This window comes from Salmo trutta, chromosome 12 (assembly GCF_901001165.1).
Source record: "Salmo trutta chromosome 12, fSalTru1.1, whole genome shotgun sequence".
In the NCBI taxonomy this organism is placed as follows: domain Eukaryota; kingdom Metazoa; phylum Chordata; class Actinopteri; order Salmoniformes; family Salmonidae; genus Salmo; species Salmo trutta.
In genome coordinates, this window is record NC_042968.1 from 66,296,432 (window position 1) to 66,304,480 (window position 8,049).

The following is an 8,049-nucleotide window of genomic DNA, read 5'->3' on the forward strand; positions in this document are numbered from 1 at the left end:
AACACATGTTTATTTAGACACAAATAAACACGTTACCAAAACAGACAAAGAATAGACGAAACGTTAACTTGCTCAAACAAAAGAGACAACAACCCACAAACATCGTGGGGGAAAAGGAACTTAAATGTGATTCCCAATCAGACTTCACAAGCGACAGCTGTCTGATTGGGAAATCACCCCCGAGCCCAACATAGAAATAAAACACAAAGAAAGGCTATAACCAAAACATAGAAAATAAACCATAGAAATGCCACACCCTGACCAAAATAGCAGAGTTCACCTGGTCAGGGCGTGACAGTACCCCCCCTCCAACGGTGCGTACTCCCGGCGCACCAACCTAAAGTCTATTAGGGGGGGGGACCCGGGTGGGCGCCTCACCCTCGGTGGAGGCTCTGGCCCCGGGCGTGTTTCTCCCCCTGCCTCCACCCTAGCCCTACCCCTCTGGCCCGGACTGGACCACGGTGGAGCGGCATGCTCAGGCTCCGGAGCGGAGCCGCCGACCGGAACAAGACTGGTCACCGGTGGACCGGACACAGGCCGTGCCGGACTGTGGACACGCGCCGTGGGCCTAGTGCGGGGAACAGGGACGGGCCGGACAGGACCAGGGACACGCACCACCAACCTGGTATGGGGAGCAGGGACGGGCCGGACTGGACTGGGGACACGCACCACTGGCTTGGTGCGGGGAGCAGGGACGGGCCGGACTGGACTGGGGACACGCACCACTGGCTTGGTGCGGGGAGCAGGGACGGGCCGGACTGGACTGGGGACATGCACCACTGGCTTGGTGCGGGGAGCAGGGATGGGCCGGACAGGACTGGGGACACGCACCGTGGGCTTGGTGCGAGGAGCAGGGACGGGTCGGGCCTGACTGTGGACACGCACCGTAGCCTTGGTGCGGCGAACAGGGATGGGCCGGACAGGACTGGGGACACGCACCACTGGCTTGGTGCGAGGAGCAGGGACGGGTCGGGCCGGACTGTGGACACGCACCGTAGCCTTGGTGCGGCGAACAGGGATGGGCCGGACAGGACTGGGGACACGCACCACTGGCTTGGTGCGGGGAGCAGGGATGGGCCGGACAGGACTGGGGACACGCACCACTAACCTAGTGCGGGGAGCAGGGACGGGCCGGACTGGACTGGGAACACGCACCACTGGCTTGGTGCGGGGAGCAGGGATGGGCCGGACTGGACTGTGGACACGCACCACATTCGCCCGGCAAGGGCGAGGTGCTGGCACAGGACGTGCTGGACCGTGACCGCACACCGGCGACACAGTGCGCATTAGCGGCGCCGGATATCCTGGACCGAGGAGGCGCACTGGAGGTCTGGAGTGCACAGCTGACATCACCCGTTCTGGCTCAACGCCCACCTTAGCCTGGCAAGTGTGGAGCGCTGGCACAGAACGCACTGGGCTGTGCAGCCGTACCGGAGACACAGTGCGCGTCCTCGACGCAGGATACATCGGACCGAGAAGGGGCACCAGAGGCCAGGAGCGCTGAGCCGGCACAACACGTCCTCGCTGAACACTCCCCCTAGCCCGGCAAATGTGGGGCGCTGGCACAGAGCGCACTGGGCTGTGCAGGCGCACTGGCGATACCGTGCGCACCTCTGCCACCCAAGGCTCTTCCTCCACGCTGTCCCTACGCAGGTCCTCCAGGACCTGCCACATCTCTGCCTCCTCCTTCGCCGTTATCCCCCACGAGAGCAGTGGTCTGGGCTCTTCGTCTGCCCTTCCGGACCACCCCATTAGCCCCCCCAAAAAATTTTCTTGGGGGTGTCTTCCGGGCCTCCTCGACCGCCGCCTGCGACTCCTTCCACCGGCTGGCATCACCTCCTCGACCTGGGAATCCCTCCGCCAGGGTCCTTTCCCCGACATGATCTCCTCCCAGGTCCAGAACTCCTTTCCCTCGCGAGCCCATCTCTCGCGCTCCTTTTCCTCCCGCTGCTTGGTCCTGGTTCGGTGGGTTGTTCTGTAACGCTCGTCGTCGGGTGATAAGGAAGCGGACCAAAGCGCAGCTGGGAGCGAACACATGTTTATTTAGACACAAATAAACACGTTACCAAAACAGACAAAGAATAGACGAAACGTTAACTTGCTCAAACAAGAGACAACAACCCACAAACATCGTGGGGGAAAAGGAACTTAAATGTGATTCCCAATCAGACTTCACAAGCGACAGCTGTCTGATTGGGAAATCACCCCCGAGCCCAACATAGAAATAAAACACAAAGAAAGGCTATAACCAAAACATAGAAAATAAACCATAGAAATGCCACACCCTGACCAAAATAGCAGAGTTCACCTGGTCAGGGCATGACATTTATCTTTCCAACCAGGCGAAGTACTATGAAGGCACCACTGATCTCGACAAGATGCACAACATTGGTAGGGGGAAGAGAAATTCACAATTCAGGGTAACAATAATAAGCAGTTCATTTCTATTTCTAATTTCTAGCTAACGTTAGTTGGTCATCTACATGTCGCTAGTTATACATTTAGTTATATGTCTGTCACATTGAGGTATCTATTTATAAGTTAACCCTGATTAATCAAATGGATAGGTGTAAGCAATTATGGTAACTCCAACTGTCCTTAAAACCTGTTAGGGCTAGGGGGCAGTATTGAGAATTTAAAAAAAAAATATGTGCCCATTTTTAACTGCCTATTACACCAACTCAGAAGCTAGAATATGCATATTATTGTTCAGGTTTGGATAGAAAACACCCTAAAGTTTCAAAAACTGTTTGAATGTTGTCTGTGAGTATAACAGAACTCATTTGGCAGGCAAAACCCTGAGACAGATTCTGACAGGAAGTGGATACCTGATGTGTTGAATTGACTTTGAGCCTATGCCATTGAAAAACAAAGGGGGTTAGGAATATTCTGGCACTTCCTATTGCTTCCACAAGATGTCCCCAGCCTTTACAAAGTGTTTTGAGTATTCTACTCTGAGATCTGACCGAATAAGAGTCATGGAACGGCGATGGCCCATTAGACACCTGGCGCGCGATTTGATGGTGGGTACTCTCATTCCGAAACGTTTTAAAAGAGAACCCAATGGTCCGCCTTGAATTTTATTCATGTTCTGGTTAAAAAAGGCCCTAATGATTTATGCGATACAACGTTTGACATGTTTGAACGAATGGAAATATATTTTTTCCATTCTTGAAGTGAAGTGAAGTCCGGCTGGCTTAGATCATGTGCTACAACATGGAGGTTTTTGGACATAAATGATGAGCTTTTTTGAACAAAACTACATTCGTTATGGACCTGGGACTCTTTGGAAGTGACATCTGATGAAGAGAATCAAAGGTAATGGATTATTTACATAGTATTTTCGATTTTAGATCTCTCCAACATGGCGGTTAGTCTGTATCGCAATGCGTATTTTTCTGGCGCAGTGCTCAGATTATTGCAAAGTGTGATTTCCCAGTAAGGTTAATTTTAAATCTGGCAAGTCCATTGCGTTCAAGAGATGTAAATCTATAATTCTTTGAATGACAATATAATATTTTAGCAATGTTTTCTAATATTAATTAATTATTTTGTTGTCATGACTTGACTGCCGGTATTGGAGGGAAGCGATTTCCTGAACATCAACGCCATAGTAAAACGCTGTTTTTAGATATAAATATGAACTTGATAGAACTAAAAATGCATGCATTGTCTAACATAATGTCCTAGGAGTGTCATCTGATGGAGATTGTAAAAGGTTAGTGCATAATTTTAGCTGATTGTATGGTTTTGGTGACGCCTGTCTTTGAATCGACAATGCATTACACACAGCTATTGTCAATGTACTCTCCTAACATAACCTAACTTTATGCTTTCCCCATAAAACCTTTTTGAAATCGGTAAAAGTGGTTAGTTTAAGAAGATGTTTATCTTTCAAAGGCTGTAAGTTAGTTGTATGTTTGAGAAATCTGAATTTTGACATTTATTTGGTTTCAAATTTGCCGCTCTTGAAATGCACCTGCTGTTGATAGGGTGCGCCACGGGGGGCACGCTAACGTCCCACATAGCCCCAAGAAGTTTTAACTAGGTGTTGTCATGACTGTCCTGTGAGGATTAGAATGGGTCAGATGAGACTCTCTCTCTCCCACAGAGGGGAGAGGGGGAGCTGCTGGATGGTCGACCGTTCACACCCTGTTCAAAATTACAAGAGAAGGAAAATGTCTCTCTTAACCCTCCAGTATTGGCTAAAGGAATGTGCTTAGTCTCCAGAGACTTTTGCCCGCCCAAAACTCTGAAGTCCAAAAAGTGGATAATGGAACAATAATTCTAACATAAATAATGTGGGTAATGGTCAGTGGGGAGATGTAGAAAACGAATGTAGTATTGTTTTTCATTTTGTGATGTCATTAAAAACTGTATGGACAAAATACTGTAACTTGGAAAGGATACCACTTTTATCTGTCAAGTTTCTGTCCAATATGTTGTGCATATGATAAAAAAATTAACATATTTTTGTTCAGATATGAATGTGATTTTAGGAGTCATAAGAGATAACTTCTAATCATATCCTCTGCACATTAACTTTTTAAGGTATAGGGGGCAGTATTTTCATTTTCGGATGAAAAGCGTGCCCAGAAAAAACTGCCTAATACTCGGGCTCAGAGTAAAATATTTGCATATTATTAGTAGATTTGGATGGAAAACACTCTGAAGTTTCTAAAACTGTTTGAATGATGTCTGTGAGTATAACAGAACTCATATGGCAGGCAAAAACCTGAGAAAAATCCAACCAGGAAGTGGGAAATCTGAGAATTGTAGTTCTTCTTTTGAATCCCTATCGAAACTACAGTGTCTGTGGGTCACATTGCACTTCCTAAGGCTTCCATTGGCTGTCAACAGCCTTTAGAAATGTGTTTCATCCTTCTCCTGTTACTGGGCAGAAAATAGGAGCTCAGTCAATGAGTGGACAGCCTATGGACAAAGGACTTGGTGATGTGCGAGCCCACCAGCGCGCCGTTCCTTCTTTTTCTTCTTGAATGAATACGCTATTGTCCTGTTGGAATATTATCAACGTTTTATCTTAAAAAGACCCTAAGGATTGATTGTAAACAACGTTTCACATGTTTCTACGAACGGTAATGGAACTATTTGACTTTTCGTTTCTGGATTTACGCTCGCGCGTTATGCCTTTGGATAGTGATCTGAACGCACAAACAAAACAGAGGTATTTGGACATAAATATGGAGTATTTTCAACAAAATAACATTTCTTGTGGAAGTAGGAGTCCTGTGAGTGCATTCTGATGAAGATCAGCAAAGGTAAGAGAATATTTATAATACTAATTCTGAGTTTAGTTGACCCCAGAACTTGGCGGGTATCTGTATAGCTTGCTTTGATGGCGAGCTATGTACTCAGAATATTGAAAAATGTGCTTTCTCCGTAAAGCTATTTTAAAATCTGACACAGCGGTTGCATTAAGGAGAAGTGTATCTATAATTCTTTCAATAATTGTTGTAAACTTTATCAACGTTTATGATGAGTGTTTTTGTAAATTGATGTGCACATTCACCGGAGTGTTTTGGTGGGAATACATTTTCTGAACATCAAATGCCAATGTAAAATGGGGTTTTTGGATATAAATATGAATTTTTTCGAGCAAAACATACATGTATTGTGTAACATGAAGTCCTATCAGTGTCATCTGATGAAGATCATCAAAGGTTAGTGAATATTTTAGCTGCATGTCCTTGCTTGGAAAATGGCTGTGTGGTTTTTCTTGTGAAGTTTATGTCCTAACATAATCTAATTTTATGCTTTCGCCGTAAAGCCTTTTTGAAATCGGACAATGTGGTTAGATTAACGAGAAGTGCATGTCTTGTATTCAAGATCCTAAATGGCCTAGCTCCCCCTCCACTCAGTACTTTTGTTAAACAGAAAATCCAAACATATGGCAGCAGATCCACAAGGTCTGCCATGAGAGGTGACTGTATAGTTCCCTTAAGGAAAAGCACCTTTAGTAAATCAGCTTTCTCTGTGAGAGCGTCCCATGTCTGGAATACACTGCCATCAGACACACATAACTGCACCACATATCACACTTTCACAAAATGCATGAAGACATGGCTAAAGGTCAATCAGATTTGTGAACATAATCCCTAGCTGTGTATTGTCGCTTTCCATGTTGTCTGTTGTCTGTAGCTTGTGAGGTGTGGAAACACTTTGTTTTTATGGATTTTGTCTTGTTGCTTTTTGTTCTATGTTGCTCTGTCTGTATGCTACATCTTGCTTGTCCTATGTTGCTCTGTCTGTATGCTACATCTTGCTTGTCCTGTGTTACTCTGCGTGTGCTCACTGTTCTATGATTGTTTATATTGTAATTGTTTTTAATAACATGCCCAGGGGCTAAAACCGGCACTTTTACTGAAACGTTGATTAATGTGCACTGTCCCTGTAAAAATAAAATAAACTCAAATAAACTCAAACTCAAGTTTATCTTTAAAATGCTGTAAAATAGTTGATTGTTTGAGAAAATGAAATTATGAGATTTTTGCTGTTTTGTATTTTGCGCCATGCTCTTTCACTGGCTGTTGAATAGTGTGTTGGGCAAGTGGGACAGTAGCATTCCACGTAGCCCTGAGAAGTTAAGTAGCCACACCCCGAGTGAGGTCAGAAGAGTGTATCAGTGTGATGGAACTGTCCTTTTTAACCAGAGTGCTTAACCAACTTCTTCGTGACAGGGGGCAGTATTCGGAAATTCAGATGAATAACGTTCCCAAATTAAACTGCCTGCTACTCGGGCCCAGAAGGTAGGATATGTATATTATTAGTAGATTTGGATAGAAAACACTATGAAATTTCTAAAACTGTTTGAATGATGTCTGTGAGTATAACAGAACTCATATGGCAGGAAAAACCTGTGAAAAAATCCAACCAGGAAGTGGGTTGTAGTTTTTCAAGTGATTGCCTATCCAAACTACAGTGTCTGTGGGGTCATTTTGCACTTCTTAAGGCTTCCACTAGATGTCAACAGTCTTTAGAACCTTGTTTCATGCTTCTACTGTTACTGGGGAGAGAATAAGAGCTGACTCAACAAGTGGACTGCCTGAGGCAAAATAGTTGTTTACTGCGCAGTCACGCAGGCGCGCCCATGCAGGCGCACCGTTCCTTCTTTTTCCTCTGTAATGAATACGCTATTGTCCGGTTGGAATATTATCTAATATTTATGATAAAAAGACCCTAAGGATTGATTGTAAACATCGTTTGACATGTTTCTACGAACCGTAATGGAACTTTTTGACTTGTCGTCTCGGGTTTTGCGCTCGCGCATTATACCTTTGGAATAGGGATCTGAACGCGTGAACAAAACAGAGGTATTTGGACATAAATATGGAGTTTATTGAACAAAATGAACATTTCTTGTGGAAGTGGGAGTCCTGAGAGTGCATTCCGACGAAGATCAGCAAAGGTAAGTGAAGATTTAGAATACTATTTCTGAGTTTTGTTGACTCCAGAACTTGGTGGATAACTGTATAGCTTGCTTTGATGTCTGAGCGCTGTACTCAGATTATTGCAAAGTTTGCTTTCGCCGTAAAGCTTTTTTGAAATCTGACACAGCGGTTGCATTAAGGAGAAGTTTATCTATAATTCTGTGCATAACGCTTGTATCTTTTATCAAAGTTTATGATGATTATTTCTGTAAATTGATGCGCTCATTCACCGGAGTGTTTTGGAGGCAAAACATTTCTGAACATTACATGCCAATGTAAAATGAGGTTTTTGGATATAAATATGTACTTTATCGAGCAAAACATACATGTATTGTGTAACATGAAGTCCTATCAGTGTCATCTGATGAAGATCATCAAAGGTTAGTGAATATTTTAGCTGCATGTCCTTGCTTGGAAAATGGCTGTGTGGTTTTTCTTGTGAAGTTTATGTCCTAACATAATCTAATTTTATGCTTTCGCCGTAAAGCCTTTTTGAAATCGGACAATGTGGTTAGATTAACGAGAAGTTTATCTTTAAAATGCTGTAAAATAGTTGATTGTTTGAGAAAATGAAATTATGAGATTTTTGCTGTTTTGTATT